General features: G+C 44.0%; 1 protein-coding gene across 1 annotated transcript in view; it reads left to right on the top strand.

The window, feature by feature from the left end:
• Positions 1-20,876: 20,876 nt before the first annotated feature.
• Positions 20,877-24,324, top strand: part of BLACAT1 (BLACAT1 overlapping LEMD1 locus) — a 72,595-nt gene continuing 69,147 nt past the window's right edge. The window contains exons 1-2 of the mRNA XM_077299503.1: positions 20,877-21,083; positions 21,911-22,074. The gene's annotated coding sequence lies outside the window, so the exon portion shown is untranslated. The remainder of the gene's footprint in view (positions 21,084-21,910; positions 22,075-24,324) is intronic.

Here is a 24,324-nt window from a genome sequence, read left to right as displayed (position 1 = left end):
TCACTTGTGTGTAGCAGAAATGCTCACTTGCTATGAGCACCAACCACTAGGCGGCGCTCATAATAATCTGGCAATGACAACCACAGGGGTCTGCCGAAGACCTCTGGTTGTCATGCTGACCCATCGGTGACCCGTGATCATGTGACACATAGGCGGAGCATAGGCGGAGATTGACAGCAGCATTTAACAAGTTAACACCCGTGGGTGGATCCTCCCATGGCTGTTCTGGGCACATGTCATGGATCAGCTGTCATGTGCCCGGAAAGGTGTAGCCTCAGCACTGGAGCCCGCACCAAACAGGGGGATTCCAACATGTGCGTATTATTATGGTACATGTCGGAAAGGGGTTAAAAGGAATCTGTCAGCAGGTTTTCGCTACTTCATCTGAGAGTAGCCTAATGTAGGGGCAGGGCAGTTATGAAAAAATCACATCTTTCTCTCCTGCAGATCCACCAGTCCTCTGAATGCTGAGCTCTGTATAACCCCATCCACACCACTGATTGACAGCTTTCTGTGTACATTGCATATTGACAGAAAGCTCCTACTCAGTGGATTGGTGGGGTTGCACAGATCAGGATGACTAGCAGGCAAGCAACACCTAAGGCCGGCGTCACACTGGCGAGTTTTACGGACGTAAGAGCGCAGAAACTACGTCCGTAAAACTCGCATTACATACGGCACAATTATTCTCAATGGGGCTGCTCCTATTAGCCGTATATTACGGTTCAGTATTATACGGCTTTCTACGGCCGTACAAAATCGCAGCATGCTGCGTTTGTCAGCGTATTGCGCAAATAATACGCCAATGAAAGTCTATGGGGGCGAGAAAAATACGGATTCCACACGGACCTGCAGTGTGACTTGCGAGAAATACGCAGCGGTGTTAGTGAAAAGTCGGTAATTCAATTGCCGGCTTTTTCCTTCTCCTTCACAAACCCGACATGATATGAGACATGGTTTACATACAGTAAACCATCTCATATCCCCATTTTTTTTGCATATTCCACACTACTAATGTTAGTAGTGTGTATGTGCAAAATTTGTGCACTGTAGCTTGTAAAATAAAGGGTTAAATGGCGGAAAAAATTGGCGTGGGCTCCCGCGCAATTTTCTCCGCCAGAGTGGTAAAGCCAGTGACTGAGGGCAGATATTAATAGCCAGGAGAGGGTCCATGGTTATTGGCCCCCCCGTGGCTACAAACATCTGCCCCCAGCCACCCCAGAAAAGGCACATCTGGAAGATGCGCCTATTCTGGCACTTGGCCACTCTCTTCCCACTCCCTGTAGCGGTGGGATATGGGGTAATGAAGGGTTAATGCCACCTTGCTATTGGAAGGTGACATTAAGCCTGATTAATAATGGAGAGGCGTCAATTATGACACCTATCCATTATTAATCCAATTGTAGGAAAGGGTTAAAAAACACACACACATGATTAAAAAGGATTTTAATGAAATAAACACAGCGGTTGTTGTAATAATTTATTGTTCTCGCAATCCATTTGCAAACCCTCGCTTGGCAAAATAATAAACGCACAATATACATACCTTCTGATGTCAGATCACGTCCCACGATGTAATCCATCTGAAGGGGTTAACTAATATTACAGGCAGGAGCCCTGCTAATGCAGCTGTGTGCTCCGTGCCTGTAATCCCCGGCGAATGAATGAAATGTAGGTCATTGACCTACATTTCCTTCAGTCGCGGTGAGGCGCCCCCTGGTGGATGTCCTCATATGACCTGGAGCGTGGGAAAAAGTTCCCAGGCTGCAGTTCATGAGAACATCCACCAGAGGGCGCATCACCGCGACTCAATGTAAGTACAGATCCTGCTTTCCTTTCAGCACCCGGGGATTACAGGTACCAGCGAGTGGTTTATCGCAGCTCGTGCCTGTAATATTAGTTAACCCCTTCAGATGGATTACTTCGTGGGACCTGATCTGACATCAGAAGGTATGTATCTTGTGCGTTTATTATTTTGCCAAGCGAGGGCCTGGAAATGGATTGCGAGAACAATAAATTATTACAACAACCGCTGTGTTTATTTCATTAAAATCCTTTTTAATCATGTGTGTGTGTGTTTTTTAACCCTTTCCAACAATTGGATTAATAATGGATAGGTGTCATAATTGATGCTTCTCCATTATTAATCTGGCTTAATGTCACCTTCCAATAGCAAGGTGGCATTAACCCTTCATTACCCCATATCCCACCGCTACAGGGAGTGGGAAGAGAGTGGCCAAGTGCCAGAATAGGCGCATCTTCCAGATGTGCCTTTTCTGGGGTGGCTGGGGGCAGATGTTTGTAGCCACGGGGGGGCCAATAACCATGGACCCTCTCCTGGCTATTAATATCTGCCCTCAGTCACTGGCTTTACCATTCTGGCGGAGAAAATTGCGCGGGAGCCCACGCCAATTTTTTCCGCCATTTAACCCATTATTTCAGCAGCTACAGCGCTGAAATTTTGCACATACACACTACTAACATTAGTAGTGTGGAATATGCAAAAAAAAAGGGGATATGAGATGGTTTACTGTATGTAAACCATGTCTCATATCCTGTCGGGTTTGTGCAGGAGAAATGAAAAGCCGGCAATTGAATTACCGGCTGTTCACAGATATCGCGCTGAATGAAATCTAAATACAGAATATATATATATGTGTCTCAATGACATATATATATATATATATATATATATACTGTATATATGTTTTAATGAACATTTGAGCACATAAATCCATTAGATGTCGGTTTTGCAAGCCTGCGCGAAAATCTCGCAGTACGGATGCCATACGGATTACATACGGAGGATGCCATGCGCAAAATACGCTGACACACCCTGCCTACGGATCACTATTTTGGGAACATTTCACCGTATTTCGGCCGTATTATGGCTGTAAAATACGGACCGTATTGTCTTACGCCGAGTGTGACGCCGGCCTAATTCTGTAGTGATAATCTACTGATAGAACACTGATTTTTTTAAAGAACAGCATACATCTTAAGGTACCTTCACACGAAGCGACGCTGCAGCGATAGCGACAACGATGCCGATCGCTGCAGCGTCGCTGTTTGATCGCTGGGGAGCTGTCACACAGACCGCTCTCCAGCGACCAAGGATGCCGAGGTCCCCGGGTAACCAGGGTAAACATCGGGTTGCTAAGCGCAGGGCCGCGCTTAGTAACCCGATGTTTACCCTGGTTACCAGCGTAAAAGTAAAAACAACAAACAGTACATACTCACCTGCGCGTCCCCCAGCGTCTGCTTCCTGAAACTGACTGAGCTCCGGCCCTAACAGCACAGCGCTGACGTCACCGCTGTGCTTTCACTTTCACTTTAGGGCCGGATCTCAGTCAGGGCAGGAAGCAGACGCTGGGGGACGCGCAGGTGAGCATGTACTGTTTGTTTTTTTTACTTTTACGCTGGTAACCAGGGTAAACATCGGGTTACTAAGCGTGGCCCTGCGCTTGGTAACCCGATGTTTACCCTGGTTACCAGTGTAAAATATCGCTGGTATCGTTGCTTTTGCTTTCAAACACAACGATACACGGCGATCGGACGACCAAATAAAGTTCTGGACTTTATTCAGCGACCAGCGACATCACAGCAGGATCCTGATCGCTGCTGCGTGTCAAACGAAACGATATCGCTAGCGAGGACGCTGCAACGTCACGGATCGCTAGCGATATCGTTACAAAGTCGTTTCGTGTGAAGGTACCTTTAGTTTGTGACACATCACCAGAATCAGAGTCTCTGCTCCTGTAAGGAGGTGGCGGGGAAACTCGTCTGCCACCTCTCTCCCATATGCTGGGCCTGTGCACTTTATGCGGCACTGGATGGTGAGCTTGAATATTAATGTTTTGCTGTTGTTCAGAAATGTGTATTGTCCTGTGATGTTTATTATATGTATTCATGTATGTGTTGTGTTTGACTTGTCCTGCTCTGTTATTGTATACTGTTACATATGTAGTTCAGGGACAGAAGGGATTAACCCAGGGGGTTGGGTTAATAGCCCCAAAAGGAATGGGAAGTTCCTGTTTCAGTCAGTGCCCGGGCAGGCTTACCAAGGGTAAGGCGCTCTGCAGCAACTAGGAGCTGGCCATACTCCAGGAGGGGGAGAAACTGCTGCCCCGGACCCACGGGCAGAGAAACGAGCACCAGGACTACATAGGTGCCCCGCCGAAGGGACTTTAAGCTTCCAGATTCCAGCAAATGTACTACCTCCTCTTTCGGCCGCCGTGGCTGCTGTGGGTACGGCCGTGGACGTCGCTAGGGAGAGAGCAGGAAGTTGATGTTGCACTTTATTCATCTCTTTTATTAAACTATTTCCCTGTTGGACTGTGGCTGTGCCTGGGATTACATCTCTCCTGTCTATTTCTGCCGGGATGTACAGTGACTGTGACTTAGTTGACTCAGCTGGGAGTACCACCCCGTGCCACCTTGTTACACTCCTACCTCATGCTGCTCTCAGATTACATAGCAAAATATGCCGACAGATTCACTTTTAAGGATTACTATCGAAAATACCTTGACTAGAATGTGTTCTCTATTTACCATGTATTGTGCCTTTTTATTGTGGCTGTTTTTATGAATTTATCTCAATAAAGAAGTCTTTTATCAAGTATTCACAGTTCGTATAGGGGTCTTGATCTGTGGCATCAGGTTTAGGTGAGCTCCATTAACTTCTTGTATTCAACTTTTATGTGGTTTGTAGTCATAAATTAGCTGAGAGGAGCTCAGAAAAAGCCATATAAAAGGGTTACAAACTCCCCATCAGACCACTGTAGCAGACTGATGGATTCTCAGCTAACTGAAATGGCAGACAGCAATAGCCAATGCAACACGGAGGCTATAGAAGGCACATGGTGCAAAATGTATAATGAAACCCGATTGCAAAAATGATTTTTAGCCCCAATTATGTGTATTTAAGTGTCAAAAAATGTCTCCAAAGATCAATAACCTCTTAATATGCTTATTTCCATCATTCACTACTGCCAGGATCCAGATAATTCCAACTCTCAAATACTAGCCATTTGATTGCAAGCTGTAGCCCCACCAATAACAGTGTCAATCAGTGGCATCTTAAATGTACCCACAAAAACAATGCCATGGACAAAACTTTTTTCTGACTATAGTGGACTATTTGGAATTTTCCCCTATAAAATGATAGACCCCAGGGACATCATCATTAACCTATTCACCACTACTCCCCTAGATCACATGGTATTAATATACTAAAAACAGTGTCTAATGTATTCCCCTGTGTATATTATCTCCTTTGCTTGGCATTTGTGTGATACAGGCATTATTACATGTAGAGCATATTCATATTCTACTATTTGGAACATGGCAGCGCTAATTAAGAAATAATGGCTGCAGAAATCCACATTAACATTTTTACACGATAATTGATATGCATCACTGACTTAACAAGTTCCTTAGGGGTTAAATAATTTGAGGTTATCTTAACTGCATGTATGCATAAATATAGCCATAATTTACATTCACGAGCGTGGAATATTTTACAGTGACAGCAGATGTCTTTAAGTTTAATGACTAAATTATGCAGAATCGAGACATACACAGCTGCATAATCCCTTTCCCCCATGTACTCCTGCACAAGGTACAAAAATTTGGCACCTCACACATTTTATTTTGTGACATTTATAGGAATGGGATTCCCCTGATCTGAGCGAAGAGGGGGTGGAAATTGGCAGTGCTGAAGTTTGGCAAGAAGCTGGAGCGCACCGACACTGCCGTCTGTCTGCGCTCAGTACTGCAGTCCCATTTTGCAGTATATTTGAGCATAGCACAAACATCTCACTCGAAAATTATGTGTTCAAATTTTAGTGAGTAACGATGCGATTTCAGGGATCTGGCAGTATATTATTATTATCATGGGTAATAAATCTACTTTCTAAAAGATACTCAATACTATATTCTGAAATTTCAGCTGTTTGTGCAGTAATCAGCCTGTGCAGTCATTGACAATAATAAGGGCAAATGTTACAGTGCAGAAAGCGGACACTTAGGAAGAACGCACAGGATTAGGAACTAATTACGGTAATTTCAATGGTGATTTACTGAGCAGTGATGGATAAAACTGTACCTATAAAGTGGAGCAAATCTGGTGTAAATATAGTCAGATAATGGATTTAAAACGGTGTGATGTAGTTATCTACTTATTGTATATTTTATGCTATAAATGCCAACATCTCAAAGGTTTTCTAATATTTTACAATACCATTTCATAACGCAAGTATTTGTGGCATCTATGGGAGTCATTGGGTTCCATGCAGCGACGCTCGTTCCTAAGGGAAATTATTAGCTAGGCATATACCGTAACCAATATTATGTATTTCTCTCTGGCATATGGGGTTAGGCTAAACTTGTCCAATTGTGACATACCCACAGCTTTCTAAAACTGGTACAAATAATATTATTTTTTATTTTTATTTTTTTCTTAAGCCCAGGAGGTATTTTCATTTTTGCATTTTTGTTTTTTGCTCCCCTTCTTCCCAGAGCCATAACTTTTTTTTGCGGGACGAGTTGTACTTTTGAACGACTTTGTTGGTTTCACCATGTCGTGTACTAGAAAACGGGAAAAAAATCCAAGTGCAGTGAAATTGCTAAAAAAGTGCAATCCCACACTTATTTTTTTTTTTTTTTTTTTTTACTAGGTTCACTAAATGCTAAACCTGACCTGCCATTATGATTTTCCAGGTCATTATGAGTTTATAGACACCAAACATGTCTAGGTTGTTTTTTTTATCTAAGTGATGAAAAAAAATTCCAAACTTTGTTAAAGGGAACCTGTCACCCCCAAAATGAAAGTTGAGCTAAGCCCACCGGCATCAGGGGCTTATCTACAGCATTCTGGAATACGAACAGGTTAATCCTTTTTTGTATTGATAGAGCGGGTGATTCTCAACATGGTGATACCAAATATGTGTATGTTTGATTTTTTTATTGTTTTATTTTGAAAGGGGCGAAAGGGGGGTGATTTGAACTTTTATATTTTTTTATTATTTTTATATTTTTAAAACTTTTTTTACTTTTGGCATGCTTCAATTGTCTCCATGGGAGACTAGAAGCTGCCACAAACCGATCAGCTCTGCTACATAGGCGATGATCAGATCGCCTCTATTTAATAGAATTACTCACTTGCTAAAGCAATCCAGCAGTGACAACCATAGAGGTCTCCAGGAGAAATCTGGTTGTCTTGCCAATGAATCGGTGACCCGCGATTACGTGACTGAAGTCACCGGTGGGCTGGTTTCTGGCCCGATTGCCGGAAGCGCGAGTTAAATGCCGCTGTCAGCATTTGACAGCGGCATTTAATGGGTTAATAGCCGCAGGTGGATCGCGATTCCACCCCCGGCTATTCCGGGCACATGTCAGCTGTTTAAAACAGCTGACGTACCGGGAAAGATGTGGGTTCACCACCGGAGCCCACATCAAAGGTAGGGACTCCGACATTGACGTACAATTACGCCCGATGTCGGAAAGGGGTTAAAGTGGAAGCTGTTGATATATGATTAAAGAAGTTGTCCATTGAAAATAAGTAATCATCCAATCAATAGGATAGGTGATAACTTACTAATTTATGGAAGACCAACCGCAGGAACCTTTACTGATCAACAGAATGGAAGATATTTATGTTTGATGGCAAACTTTTATCAGTGCGTATGTCTGACCACTGCTCCATTCATTTTCTATAGGACTACTGAAAAAAGCAGAGTGCAGCACTTTGAAGCCCCACGGGTGATAAATAGGTTGAGCATACGCACTGCATCTCCATTCTAAGAGGAAAACAAAATCCTCCCATTTGTAGGATTAAGGTATTGTAATGCGGCGTAGGGCAGCAGCCGTGACCGAGCTACTTGTCTCTTTCACTCTGGTATGTTACATAAAGGTAGAGGTCCTGACTGGGTGAGTGGGCTTTGTCTATATTAGCTCTTGCAGTCCGCATGATGCCAATGACTTTGGTTGGCCTGGACCAGCTGTTGTACAGTTCAGTGAGGGAGACCACCAGTCAGCAATAAATAGTTTTTAATGAACTGCAACTTGATGCAAACTATGTACAATAGATAGCACCTGCATAACTTCATGAATGTTTCCTTTACAATACAAAGCATCTTCACACACAGTTTCTCTACCTCTTCCAAGATTACTTGTTTCTGACTCAAGTTCCTCTGTTTTCACCACAACCCAGCACAGTACTATAGGCAAGTAAATGAGTCCTGTACTTCAACCTGCGGTTCCACGTCTTTTTTTCTGTAAGGGAAGCTGCCAGTATGGCCTTCAATTAACTTCTCTGTGGACTGATGCCTTGAAACTCCCATCCTGGCACTCTCTTCGTCTTACGCTCTCTGTTCTGTTCTGACCCGTTATCTCCTTTACTTGTGAACTCACAGCCATACTGCTGGGTGTCCTGTCACAGAACTTGTTTCCAGTTGATCACTCTGTCTTTCAGTCACTTCTCTCTCTCCTCAGGATCATGCTATCCACTGCCTCAGTCTCCACACACAGCAGGAACACCCAGGTCATGCGGCACTGCTCAAGGGTCAGACTGTAGGTCAACTTCTACTGTAGGCTGAGCTCTATCTCACCTCATGACAGGAATCTGTCTGTGTACCTTCACCTTAGAATCTCCCACTCTGGGCTAAGCCAAAACATTAACTATAACTCTCCCTACTGTCAGGCAAAATACAATCTATCAATAATAATTCATGTCACAATACACATTACACAATACAGCAATACTCGTGTTCTGCCCATTAGGGCAAAAGACGAGGTTAAATTACCATTGTCACTTTAATAAGCTATAATACTCTGCTAGTGACATCTAATGTGGTAAAAGTACCATCTGGTGATGTTTAATTGTACTAAAAGTTGTTCTTCTGATAAGCGGTAAGTTGTATTGTGAGAGAAATCAATGCACTTTGGGTTAATGACAGTCCTCCCCCCACTGGCAATCTGGTGTAACTGCAGTGCTGTTGGGTCAGATGATGTGGTAGTGACCACTCCGACCATCCTTTAAATGGTCACTTGATGCATCAACTGACTGTTGGTGATTGAGTTTCTCTATGGGGACCAGCCTTGCAGGAGCAGCTCTCTGGTGTCAGCCTCTTCTGGTGTTTTGTAGTCTTGCTGCTGTGCTATCTACGGTGAGCAGCTTGGCAGTGGTGTATGTAAGCTAGGTGATGTGTTTGCTCCTTGTCTGTTTTGTGTTTGTCACTATTCCCTGTGTGGTACCATCTGCAGTGGTAAGGCTAGCCCTCCTTGCTGGCTAGTGCACTGGGCAGCACGGTGGCGCAGTGGTTAGCACAGCAGCCTTGCAGCGCTGGAGTCCTGGGTTCTAATCCCACCCAGGACAACATCTGCAAAGAGTTTGTATGTTCTCTCCGTGTTTGCGTGGGTTTCCTCCGGGTACTCCGGTTTTCTCCCACATTCCAAAGACATACTGATAGGGAATTTAGATTGTGAGCCCCATCGGGGACAGCGATGATAATGTGTGCAAACTGTAAAGCGCTGCGGAATATGTTAGCGCTATATAAAAATAAAGATTATTATTATTATTAACGAGGGCAGTGTGAGGTGACAGTGAGGGACGAGATTCCTGATGGCGGTGGGGGAAGTGCAGGGGCAGGGTCAGGGCATTAGGGGAGTGCAGGGACAGGGTCAGGTTTGAGTTCAGGAGTGTCCCTTCCTTCATTTCCCTATTGGTAGGGCCTTCCTCACCCCTTTTCCATCCTGTTGTGTGTGAGTGTTGCGCTGCCCACTGAACGACCCCCCCGTTGGGTCGCAATACGTATCGTGACAATATCAGATTGCACACTGTGAGGACGTGTAAGAATACAGAACACGTGTCTTCAAGGGGGAACGTGGGCAGTATGTCCATTTCCTTACATTATCACCTATCCTGTAGATAGGTTATAACTTGTTTACAACGGACAGTCCCTTTAACTGAATTCACTGGTTACTTGTATCTAGAGTCAACCCTATGGTATGTCAGTATACATTTCTTATGTGCTTTTAGGTACTACAAGTTACTAAAATAATACAAAAATCCCATTATGCGATTCTTGCACTGACAGTTCAGGCCGCGATGGATGCATAAAAGCACTACTAATATGCACTACGAGGACAAAAGACCAGCATTTCTGTTATAGCTACAGTACATGATTGCCTCATTATTTCAGTTTTACAAGCAAAGTAGGACTAATAATTAAAACCATTGCCAACAGCGAAGAACGGAGCATTGAAGACTAAACAGAGATTGACATCTTTCAGGGCAGACAATACATCCTCCTCACTATTCATCTATTTGAAGAATTATGTACAAAGGTTAAACTGTACCTCTGGACTCAATTATAAAAAGAAACCCATCACCAGCTTTTGTTTTCGCAAATACTTAATTTGGGTTAAGAGATCACTCTTCTCTTATGGAGCATAAATGTGACATTGTGAGTAGGTCAGTATGCTGCTCATATTAACATCAATATACTAGTATACAGCTTCTATTAATCATGAGGTTCATCTCACACAAGTAAATATCCATAATATAGATCTACAATAGGGACATAGAACTAATGGTATTGCATCGCTATACGCCAATTAAACCAAACATTAAAACAATACCTGTTAGGTTTGGATTGTACAATAATCTCAGAAGGTGTCCTGAGCAATCTCACACCAGGACATTAGCAGCACATCTTTTGAGTCTTGTAAGTTGTTGGTAAGGTCTTTGTGGATCAGTTTTTGTTTTTTCCTGAACATACAACATATGTTTGATTAGATGGAAATGTGAGAAATTTCCAGGTCAAGTCAATATCTTGTACTGTTTGATATGTTCCTCAAATCTGTCATGATTATTTTCTGCTTTCTGGCATGGCCCATTATCCTGCTGAATTAAACCACTGCCTTTAGGGAATACCATTGCGATAAAGGGGTGTTCTTGGTTTGCTACTGTGTTTTAGGCCAGTCCCACACGTCCAGATAATTCCGGTACCGGAAAAATCGGTACCGGAGTTATCCGTGTCCGTGTGCCCGTGCGTTTATGTGGCACATCAGTGTGGCACACGTGCGGCACACATGTGCTGCCCGTGTGCCGACTGGGTACCACACGCACCGTGCAGGAGACAGTGCTAGAGATAAGCGCTGTCCCCCCCACATGGTGCTGAAGCCTCCATTCATATCTTCTCTGCAGCAGCGTTTGCTGTAGAGAAGATATGAATAATCCTTTTTTTTTTTGTTTCTCGTGTTTAACATAAAGATCCATGTCCCCACCCCCTCCCACCCCCTGTGCGCCCGCCCGCTGTTATTAAAATACTCACCCAGCTCCTTCGCTGGCGCTGCTTCCTGTCCTGGCCGCAGCTTCTACTGTATGAGCGGTCACGTGGGGCCGCCGATTACAGTCATGAATATGCAGCTCCACCTCCCATATGGGTGGAGCCGCATATTCATTTCTGTAATGGGCGGCCCCACGTGACCGCATACAGGAGAAGCTGCGGCCAGGACAGGACACTGCGAGGGAGGCGGGTGAGTATTTTAATAACAGCGGGCGGGCGCACAGGGGGTGGGAGGGGGGTGGGGACAGGGATCTTTATGTTAAACACAAGAAACAAAAAAAAAAGGATTATTCATATCTTCTCTACAGCAAACACTGCTGCAGAGAAGATATGAATGGCGGCTTCAGCACCATGTGGGGGGGACAGCGCTTACTGTAGCGCTGTCTCCTGCACGGCACACGGACTGCACATGGACAACGTCCGTGTGCGGTACGTGTTTTACATGGACCCATTGACTTTAATGGGTCCGTGTAATACGTGCGCTCCCACGAACACTGACATGTCTCCGTGTTTGGCACACGGAGACACAGTCCACAAAAAATCAATGACATCTGCACAGATGCATTGATTTCAATGTGTCTACGTGTGTCAGTGGCTCCGGTACGTGAGGAAACTGTCACCTCACGTACCGGAGCCACTGACGTGTGAAACCGGCCTTAGGTAGTATGAGTTAAAATAAGATCCTCATAAATCCCAAGTTTCCCAACAGAACATTGGTAAAAGCATCACACTGTCTCCGCTGGCTTGATTCTTCTTGATGCATCCCATTACCACCTTTCCCATGTATGTGACACACAAGCATTCAACCATTCACATGATTCATTTGACTAGGTCACATTATTTTAATGGTCTGCTGTCCAGTTCTGATGCCTTTTATGCCCATTTTAGGAGCTTTTGGTGGTCGACAGTAGTCAACATGGGCACCCTGGCCCCTCTGATGCCAGCTCTTTACACAGCAAATTGCAATGCACTGTGTGTTCTATCACCTTCCCTGAACTTGTTCATCAATTTATGCTACAGTAGATTTGTGGTAGGATAGGACCATAACGGATAGCTTGTGCACCCCATGCACGTTAATGAGCCTTAGGTGCCTATGACCCCTTTTCCGGTTCTGCAGACATTCCTCTTTATGACACTTTTATTAGGTACTGCATACCCAGTGTAAGTTTGTAATTGTTTTTCCTTAACAGTATGAGGCTTCAGTGCTATGTGCCTATAAGGTATATCATTCATTTTATATTTGTCTCAGTTTGGTGTTATCTAACTATTCATATACATAATAGTCCCTATATGAAGTGGCCAATAATCTATACAAATCAAAATATTTTGATTATTTGGATGGTTATGAACAATGTCCAACATATACTAATGCTGTCTCATAGGATATGGAAACATTATAGGACATTTAGGGTATGTGCACACGTTGCGGATTCATGTGCGGATTTTTCAGCGCAGATTCTGAAAAATCCGCAGGTAAAACTCCCTGAGTTTTAGCTGCAAATTTACAGCGGATTTAAAGCAGTTTTGTGCGGATTTCACCTGCATTTTCACACCTGCAGATTCCAATTATGGAACAGGTATAAAACGCTGCGGAATCCGCACAAAGAATTGACATGCTGCGGAAAATAAACCGCAGCCTTTCCGTGCGGAATTTTCTGCAGCATATGCACTGCAGATTTGGTTTTCCATAGGTTTACATGGTACTGTACAACCAGAGGCGTAGGAAGTGGGGGGGGGGGCGGGGGGGGCGGTCCGCCCCGGGCGGCACAATGCGGGGGGCGGGTCGCCGGCGTCGCAGAAATTTTGTTTTCTATTAAAGGGAACCTGTTCGCATCTCGGCTTCAGAAAAATTCCTGCCGCGATCTCCATCTGCGCACGCGCGGCATCCCGCGGCCATTTTCCTGAAGCCCCGAACAGCAGAGCACTCTATCTGCGCACGCGCGGCCTCAGGAAGATGGCCGCCTACACCGATAACCAGAGAGAGCAGGAGCGCAGTCAGGTAAGCAGAACTTGTTTTTTTTTTTTTATTGAGAGCGGCGATCCGGGGGGCCCGGGGCAGGAAGCTGGACACAGGGGGGCAGAAAGCTGGACACAGGGGGGCAGAAAGCTGGACACAGGAGGGCGGAACGCTGGACACTGGGGCAGAACGCTGGACACTGGGGCAGAACGCTGGACACAGGGGCAGAAAGCTGGACACAGGGGCAGAAAGCTGGACACAGGGGCAGAAAGCTGGACACGGGCAGAAAGCTGGACACAGGGGCAGAAAGCTGGACACTGGGGCAGAAAGCTGGACACAGGGGCAGAAAGCTGGACACGGGCAGAAAGCTGGACACAGGGGCAGAAAGCTGGACACTGGGGCAGAAAGCTGGACACTGGGGCAGAAAGCTGGACACTGGGGCAGAACGCTGGACACTGGGGCAGAACGCTGGACACTGGGGCAGAACGCTGGACACAGGGGCAGAAAGCTGGACACAGGGGCAGAAAGCTGGACACAGGGGCAGAAAGCTGGACACAGGGGCAGAAAGCTGGACACAGGGGCAGAAAGCTGGACACTGGGGCAGAAAGCTGGACACTGGGGCAGAAAGCTGGACACTGGGGCAGAACGCTGGACACTGGGGCAGAACGCTGGACACTGGGGCAGAACGCTGGACACTGGGGCAGAATGCTGGACACTGGTGCAGAATGCTGGACACTGGTGCAGAATGCTGGACACTGGTGCAGAATGCTTGACACTGGTGCAGAATGCTTGACACTGGTGCAGAATGCTTGACACTGGTGCAGAATGCTTGACACTGGAGCAGAATGCTTGACACTGGTGCAGAATGCTTGACACAGGGGCAGAATGGAGAAACGGGGCATGATTGGAGACACAGGGGGCAGGATGACAGACATGGCGTCATGACTGGAGACACTGGAGGCAGGATTGGAGACAGATGGGGCAGGATCATGGGGCAGGATGGATACGATGGAGACAGATGGGGCAGGATGGGAAGATCATATGGGGCAGGATGGATACTCATTAGGGCAGAATGGGAGAACATATGGCTGAAGCCAGGAATGAGACACACGGGGGCCAGGATGGCGAATATTATTACCATAGGGGCTAATTAAGGGATATTATTACTGCAGTGATGTATTTATTTTATTTTTTGAGTATACTGTTTTAAATGGTGGGGCGGTCCTATTACTGTGCAGAGTGACACTATGTCGCCTTCTTCATGTGGTGTAATGTAGAAGTTGGGAAAATTAAGTAATGTGTTCTGCAAGTGGAACTCGAGATAACTGTGTTATTTCCTGCAGAGACGAGTCCTGGCTGGATGAAGTGATGGCGGTCTGTGCGGGATGAAAGATGAAGGACTTCACCTAGAGACGTCACTGGTGAGTCAGTGTGTTACCTATACACTGACACTATACACTGTATACTATATACTGAGGTCCTGTGTATGTCACCGGTGATCACTGTATTACCTATACACAGACGCTGCATACTAAGTACAGATCTCCTGTGTATAATGGCACTTATGGTGATAGTATTGTGTTTTTTTTTTATTACTGATCAGTATTGTAGTATTCAGTCACTATGTGGTGGTAATATGTGGTCTGGTCATGATGTTGTGGTGTTTGTTCCTTGTATTTGATATTATTCGATCACTGTGGTGGTAATGTCATCTGGTCATGGTGTGGCGGTATTTGTGCCTTGTAGATAGTATTATAGGTCACTGTGGTGATATGGTGTCTGGTCTGTCTTTTGAACACCAGCTGAGTGAAGAAATAGAGTTTTGTTTCTGTGCGTGTTGTCCTGACTATTTTTGGTAACCTTTGTGTGTATTGAGCCCGGGGGGGGGTTGCGCCAAACTCGGGAACAGCCCCGGGCGGCAAAAGCTCTAGCTACGCCTCTGTGTACAACACATGGAAAACTGCTGCGAATCTGCAGCGTCAAATCCGCTGTGGATCCGCAGCCAAATCCGCAACATGTGCACAGACCCTTATTGTGCCTCTGTGCTGCTATTATTGGTTGAGCTCTTGTTTTTTTTTATTTACTGGTGAATGCTTTTTTACTATGCATGCTAGTAGTACTTAGAATTTACATGCCGGTGCTACCTGTCTATGTGCTATATATAGTTAAAGGGTTATTCAAACATCAACCTTTTAAAGCGGAGATTGGAATAAAACCTCTAGGTCCTGGCTACCAGAGGTGGGGTGACTAAAACACAGCCATGTTACTCCATTTACCCAACTACCATAGAAATAAATGGGAGTCAGATAAAAATCACAGCAAAGCAGATAATGCTTTTGTTGTAACTCATGTAGTGCCGGTGATTTTCGTAGCCCCCACCTCTGGTGGCCAGCACCTAGATGCAGTTGTCACATCGCGGCCATCAAAGACTGGGATGGGAATAACCCTTCAAGCCAATCACATTAGTAAAAATGGAACAAAGTTTTACTCATTGATTAGATGTGTGATATACAAGTGCTTCTCGCAAAATTAGAATATCATCAAAAAATTAATTTATTTCAGTTCTTCAATACAAAAAGTGAAACTCATATATTATATAGAGTCATTACAGAGTGATCTATTTAAAGTGTTTATTTCTGTTAATGTTGATGATTATGGTTTACAGCCAATGAAAACCCCAAAGTTATTATCTCAGTAAATTAGACTAATAAACAAAAAACACCTGCAAAGGCTTCCTAAGCATTTAAAAAGGTCCCTTTGTCTGTTTCAGTAGGCTCCACAATCATGGGGAAGACTGCTGACTTGACAGATGTCCAGAAGGCAGTCATTGACACATTCCACAAGGAGGGTAAGCCACAAAAGGACATTGCTAAAGAAGCTGGCTGTTCACAGAGTGCTGTTTTCAAGCATATTAATGGAAAGTTGAGAAAAAGCGTGGTAGAAAAAGGTGCACAAGCAACCGGGATAACCACAGCCTTGAATGGATTGTTAAGAAAAGGCCATTCAAAAACTTGAGGGAGATTCACAAGGAGTGGACTGCTGCTGGAGTCATTGCTTCAATTGCCACCACACACAGATTTATCCAGGACATGGGCTACAAGTGTGGCATTTCTTGTGTCATGCCACTCATAGACATAGACAACGCCAGCAGCGTCTTACCTGGGCCAAGGAGAAAAAGAACTGGACTGTTGCTCAGTTGTTTAAGGTGTTGTTTTCAGATGAAAGTAAGTTTTGCATTTCATTTGGAAATCAAGGTCCCAGAGTCTGGAGGAAGAGTGGAGAGGTACACAATCCAAGCTGATTGAGGTCTAGTATGAAGTTTCCACAATCAGTGATGGTTTGGGGAGCCATGTCATCTGCTGGTGTAGGTCTACTGTGTTTTATCAAGACCAAAGTCAGCGCAGCCGTCTGCCAACATTTTTTAGAACACATCATACTTCCCTCTGCCAACAAGCTTTTTGGATATGGAAATTTCATTCCCCAGCGGGACTTGCCACCTGTCTACACTGCCAAAAGTACCAATACCTGGTTTAAAAACAACAGTATCACTGTGATTGATTGGCCAGCAAACTCACCTGACCTTTATTCCATAGAGAATCTATGGCATATTGTCAAGAGGAAGATGAGAGACACCAGATCCAACAATGCAGACGAGCTGAAGGCTGCTATCAAAGCAACCTGGGCTTCCATAACACCTCAGCAGTGCCACAGGCTGTTCGCCTCCATATCACGCCGCATTGATGCACTATTTGACGCAAAAAGAGCCCCGGCCAAGTATTGAGTACATTTACTGAACATACATTTCAGTAGGCCAACATTTCAGATTTTAAAATCATTTTCAAGTTGGTGTTATAAAGTATTCTGATTTACTGAGATAACAACTTTTGGGTTTTCATTGGCTGTAAGCCATAATCATCAACATTAACAGAAATAAACACTTGAAATAGATCACTCTGTTTGTAATGACTCTATATAATATTTGAGTTTCACTTTTTAGCTTAACCAGATTTTATTGGTTATACATAACAAAATAGAACATAAAAACCAAATTTTTATTTGGGCCACGCATGGCCTCATTGCATACACTAACCAGAGAATTATAATACCGCTCTTGTAAATCCAAGTTGATCATAGATGCATTTAAGATAATTTATACACTATACTCTTTTCTCTGTATTATGTTAAAGATATAGCAAGTAGACAAAAACGACAAACAAACGAGAAACATACCACAACATTGGTGAATATCGCTATCTAAGAAGGATATATAAATTCTATTAGATATAAAAGTAGGAAGAGGGAGGAGGAGAAGAAGAAGAAGATCATACAAGGTATAACACAAACAAAGGGAGGACAAGGTGGAGAGGTAAGGGGGGGTAAGTGGAAATTTTTAGACCATATTTTCCCTATTTGGAAGGATAAATAGTGGGGATCAAACAGGTGTCTAGGAGGGCTGACCAAATCAATTATTTCCCAATATTGTGAAGTCTTTTCTCTCAGGAAAATAAGGAAAAGAATTTGGGTAAGTTCCTAAAGAGAATCCAGGGTTGCCACAACCGAACAAACTTTATGTTGTCACCTGCGGCTTCTGCTGATAGATCTTCCATATGACAAATATACGAAATTTCATCCTGCCATTCTGACATAGATGGAGTGACTGATGTCCGCCAGTGTATGGGTATTATACTTGCTGCCACCAAGCAGAATCTCAAGAAACTATGTTTCTGTGTACCTATAGGGTCTGGGAGCATAGATAAGAGGGCAATCTGGTGGGAGGGAGTGATCTCCCTGAGATCTTACAATATGTGTTAAATACCCCATCCCAAAAAGGTCTGATTTGGTCACAATTGCACTAAATGTGCAACATCATGCCCCTCTCTGTTCCACAATGCCAACACACATCCGACACCGAAGGGAAGATCACATGTAGCTTTGCTGGGACCCGATACCATCTTGTCAAGATCTTGTAATTCCTCTCCTGAACGTACCTGGCCCCCGACATTTTGTGTGTAAACAAAAATGCTTTCTGCATATTCTCCTCCGAAAAGGTAGTATCCAGTCCGGTTTCCCATGCATGTGCAGCGCCCCAGAGTCCTGGTCGTTGCAGTAATATCGCTCTGCCAATAAGGGGAGTGATGTTACGTCTGATGGCACTAAAGGAGTTCACCTGACCAGGTATCATAGTCACACACTACACTTCACACTCCAACCACCAGGGGGAGCAAAGGGTTCTATGTATTAGGCCACTCCTCACACTCGGGTAAAACTGGGGGTTGGATAGGAAGTTAGAAGAGAACGCTACTGGGTGAGACCCAGGAAAGACCTGTCAGGCAGACAGGGGGAGAAGGAGGAACATCTGAGCTGCAGACAGAGGTCCCTTTCAGGGATGGGATCCTGGCAGAGACTGAGCGAGAGATAGAACGTTACGGAGCTGCGCCTGCACCTCATTGCAGCAGCATCCTAAGAAAGGACAAGAAGCGGAGTATATTGTGGAGAAGTGAGAAACGAGATCACAGCACAAGGAGATAACATCGGGAGGAGTTCTGCCTTAAGATCGGCAACATCCTTCTGAGGCGCGTATCTGGTGGCCGGAACACCGAGAGAGTAATAGGCTCTACGCATTACTTCAAACTACGGCAGGACAGTTAATTCCAAGTTGGCTGCCCAACCTTTAACCTAATGAAGACAACGGAGGCAAATTGTGGGAGAGGGGCGTCTCTAGGGTCCCTATAAAATAGCTCCAGGCCTACCCCGTCATACGGGTCGTCCTATCCATATCATCTGGGGGACGTAGAAAGAGAATATCAGAAACATACACGACAGTTGTGAGGACTATCCCGTGGTGCTCAGTAGGGAGGTACTACAACACACAGGCGCAAGTAGGAAGGCTACTGATTTCAACCTGCAAAGGGAACTCTGGATGTGCCTTCGGACCGGCCGGATTCAGCCAGCCCTGTTAGCAGTGCTCTGGATTGTGGATGCTGAAGTCTACAGTAAAAGGTAAAGAGACTGCAACCCTTTGTCCTCGTAATTTACTGCGACCCACACCATCATCATCTACCTACTGGGAAGCCCTGGGAACATACTTCACCTGTGGGTAGGTATACCATCTAGCTGCCATTCCATCACCCCAGTGGACCCCTAGCAGCGTCGGTCATCCTGACCGAATACCACAGATGGGGTCACGAACACCGTACAAACAACAAACTACACCTTTAATTGGGCACCCCTTAGCAGGGCCACGGACCTGGTCGGGCCACCGTGACATCCCCAGAACCGAGACCGAGGGACCCGGTACCGAGTACCCCACTGCCCTGCGCCTGGGGGCGATTCACATGCACAAATCCGGGATCCACTCAACAGAGTGAATTGCTTAATAGTCGACATAAAAGGGAAATCAAATGGGAGGGAGGTGAGTTCTGAAGGAACAGGTTCTCAAATGGTGATGGTGACACTGGTAAGGAGTGCCATCCCCTCTTCTTCCAAAGATTTATAAACGATTTCAACTGTTCGTATTCTAGCCAAGAGGAACATTATTTTGAAGTTCTGAGAAGGGAGGAACATCAGGTCCCTTCAAAATATGACTAGTGCGAATATCATCATGACTATTCCAAAAGAAGAATTTGTCCTTCGTACAACCCGGTGGAAATTTAGGATTTAAGAAAATGGGGGTAAGCCGACTATATGGTCTTGTCAAACCGCTTTTGCATCTCAACTGATCCCATATCCGCAGGGCTGCTTTGAGTAAGATCCCCTCGTTTGCTATTGATAATTTACTATTAGTTTCCATCCACGGAGGGCATTGTAGGGGATAGAAGACTACTCCTGTTTTATTATGACCCACTGTTTGGAATCTTTATGAAAATGCTAGTCAGGTAGACATATTAGTACTGAGGCCTGGTGTTACCTCTTAAGATTCGGTAGACCCCCCCGATCCTTAGATCAAGTGAGAGTCTGGAATTTAACAAATCTACAATGCTGATTTAAGAGTTCTGAAAAAGCTCGCCGGTGGGATAATAGGGACTGATTGAAATATATAGAGGAATCTGGGGAGGATATCCATTTTGAATGTATTTATGCGATCAAACCATGATAATGTTTTTTTATCATAGCTAGCAAAATCTTTTAGGGTTTTCTCCAGGAGTGAATGGTAGTTAGAGGATATAACTTACTAAGATTGGAAGGGATCTGAATATCTAATTATTTAATTACAATGAGTTTCACTTTTTGTATTGAAAGAACTGAAATAAATTAACTTTTTGATGATATTCTAATTTTGTGAGAAGCACCTGTACATTTGGTGGTCTGAAAGATAAATAACTGCAAGGCTCATGATGGACAATACAATATATACAAAATCATTTGCATAATTCCTATTTTGTGTTATATTCTGGGACACTAACTAATCTGATCATAAACCTTGATATAGGTCATAAACTGTATTCAAGCTCAGTACTGAATGGGTTAGTGGCATCTTTCCGAGGCTTCTCCTCTGGGATGTATTGTGACATAGACCATCCACCCTCCCTCACTCCCCCTCTCCTATTACCTTCACTGCCCCCCTCACTCCCTTCTTGTGCATGAGGAAGCCCACCCGCTCCTCACCTGCCTTCTCACTGCCCTTTCTCCTTGTCCTCCTCTCTACCATCTACTGGCTATTCACATTGTTCTGTCCAGCCCTCACCGCTCTTATGCTGGACATATGTGGGTTTTCCTTAGTGAGGGATCCCAGAGCTGTGACATAGAGCTGGGAATCTGCAGAGAGCATCAGAAAGGTAGGGGGGTCTCAGTATCTCTGCATCTGTGGGAGAAGTGTGTGATTGTGTTCATGCAAGAGCCCTCCTAATGTGTGACATCATGCATGTGTGTCTTTATGTGCCTAGCAAATATTTGTGTGTCTTTATGTGTATCTGTATATATATTATAGACATACACACACACACACATACATATACATATGTATATATACACACATACACCTATATGTACATGTATAGATACATACCTACATATATATATACATATATATATATATATATATATATATATATATATACATATATATATATATATATATATATATATATATATATATATATATATATATATATATATATATTACCTATCGCAATGGATTGTGCAGATCCTTGTGGACATTTCTGTATATACAGGATTAAATGTATACTTTTTCACACTGAGTACAGAGTTTACCTGTTCAGGCCTTTTAGATCTTTTCTTAAAATGTATATACTGTCTACAAACACATTTGTGTAATAGTAATTTACTACTATACATGTGCTAGACAGCCCCCCTATATCCCTAACACCTGAGAGTGACTGACACAACAACAAGCTCAAGTGGGAAGTAGTGTAAATTAGCTTTTTTACTCGTAAGCAAACCTCTCAAGACCTTGCGTTCTCAACCTTGATTTTTGTTCTGTACTTACAAATAGTCACCCCTTTTCCATCCTAAAAAAAAGAGACAAACCCCTACAGATCCCACCCTAATTCTGGTGTGTATGATCTTTTATTTCTTTTTTTTTGTGGAAGTCAGTACCATGCTTGTTAGAGGGACTTGTGACATCTTTTTGTGATCCTCCTAGGTTCCCACCTTATTCAGCCCCTCCTTATTAAACAGGGGGGACCTCTGTTTTGTAAAATCGGATCAAGCGGAAGGGAGCACAACACGAGAAATTCTGCAGCCACAGAGGGACAAAGAGAGAAGGGGGGCAGACACGGACCTGGCAGAGCTTATATACAGGAACCTGTAAGTATCATATTTACAACAACATTATATTAAAAGAAAATGAAAAATTGGAAAGAGACATGGAGACAAGAAGAGGGGAGCAGCTTGTGGGTCGCACTGAGGTCTAATAATTGCTGGAGTTTCCACTGTATTGTTGTTTCTTATGGCAGTGAAGGAGTAAAGCAGCAGATCAGAGAGTGAAATGCGCAGACCATCCTGCCGTCTCATAACAGAGGGAAAGCACAAATGGAGGGAGACAGGAATGGAGCAGTGAGAGGGTAGCAAGTGAGCCTAAAAGATGGAGCGTGCAAAATCCAGACACACAGGGTGGTAGAAAGTGGAGGGTAAACGGTGATCATCCATAAAGAAAGTAGATTGCATTTTCCGCTCTTCTTTCTAGTGTTTAAAGGCTATGAAATAGTTAAACTAATGCATCCCTCTGCTGCTATGGGAGTACGTATTGTGCTATCTATGGACGTTACACTCTATACCGTACGTCCAGAAGCTGTGCAAGCAAAACGTTGCTTTAGCCGGTCACTACGAAATAATGACGCTAAATCACAATGCAACATGCTGTTATTATTTGGTGGAAAATGATGGCACAGACAATAGACTCCATTGCCACGATTGCTAATAATAGAGGCCTTGGTAAGGGTTAAGGACAACCCAAGAGTGGCAGAAAGGCCAATGTATTCATGGTCGGAGAGGGAGGAGAGATAGCATGAAAGAGATGGGGGAGCAGCGTAGGACAAGGGCTGTGGATTTATGCTTCTAGTGTCACCTTAAGTGTGTTCCTGGTCAGAATATTCCTAACATACTATGGATATTTCATTAATTTAACATATATATGGGTCCCTAACAGATATCATGGACAGGTTAAATGCTCTCTGGCTTTGGACGCAAGTGATGTTACGTATCATAATTTCAGTTTTTGTAGCCCTAGCTCAGGAAGCAGCGAGTAGATGACTACTGTCCAAGTGCTTACATACTATAAAACTGTATCCATGAAGGTAGCCAAATGTACAGATGGAGCCAGTCAAGTGCTGCCGTCATGCACCTGTCAAAGATCTCCCCATTCATATCACATATACTTAGGGTTAACTTTGACAGAAGCTTGACGATTGTACCTCTTGGTAGGGACAGCGGAGACTATCGGCATATAAAAGTAAACTTACACAACTAAGATTTTTCATGAAATGTCTATAAAGGCTGTGAAATTCTTGTGTTGATGCTGGAGTCTCTGATTTTCCAGATTAGGGAACAGAAAATCAATTTTAATAAGCTTGCAAGCTTAGGGAAGCACCATTGACATCCATTCTGCTGATAATAAGTTACTAAATTTCAGCCTGTATTCTGTTCATGGAACAACAGTCTGTCATAAGCCATTTTGTTTTTTTCTGGAGATGTTATTCTTCTTGCCTGGAGATTTGAACTGAGTGACTCCTCTAACAGTAATATATTAGATAATTATTTTTATTTTTTTAATGACGGTAATTTCTTCATTGATTAGTGTCTATACACACATACTATTTACCTAGATACCAAATGAAGAGACAACATATGTCATTTTTATTTTTTACTACCTTTGTTGCACCATGACATTGTATACAAAGTTTCAGGCTTATATGTTGATGCACGGTCTGCCGCAATAACGGACCGCAAAAAACTTGTGGATCTACGTTTTTCGGGTTTCCAATACTATGGAAATAGTATTGAGAAAAAAACACGTTCTGCAAAACCGGAAGTCACTGTGCACCGCAAAAACAAGCTTTCGTTGTTTTTGCGGCCCCACTGATTTTCAATGGGGGCCGTGTCCATAAGCCGTGAAAAAGATCGAGCAGGCTCGATCTTTTTTCACGGCCATATATATGGCCCTCGAGGCCATACAGCGCATGGTGCTCCGTGAAATTATTGCGGCCTGTTTTTGAGGCCCCATAGAAATCTATTGGGGCTGCAAAAACGGGCCGCAAAACAACGGTATGTGTAAAAGAAGCCTTACATAGGCAGACCAAAGTAAACGATGCATACTGAGGGATCAGTAATAGATTGTTCAGTGCACATAGACTTCCATAGTTCAGTGCGAGTCCTGTTTCGAAAGGAGAATTCGTTGCCAAGAACGATGATCTTTTGCGCTGCGGAAAAGCTAATTTCAACCAATGAACAACCAACCAATTACTTGTTCATAATCGGCAGGATAATCGGCAGCCTACTTCATGATAATCTTGTAGTGTAAACCAACTTTAGGGCGATAGTGTAAGCACCAAAATTAAC

Source organism: Ranitomeya variabilis, chromosome 3 (genome assembly GCF_051348905.1).
Source record: "Ranitomeya variabilis isolate aRanVar5 chromosome 3, aRanVar5.hap1, whole genome shotgun sequence".
NCBI lineage: Eukaryota > Metazoa > Chordata > Amphibia > Anura > Dendrobatidae > Ranitomeya > Ranitomeya variabilis.
The sequence above is the reverse complement of the archived record's forward strand: the minus strand, read 5'-3'. Positions and strand labels throughout refer to the sequence as shown.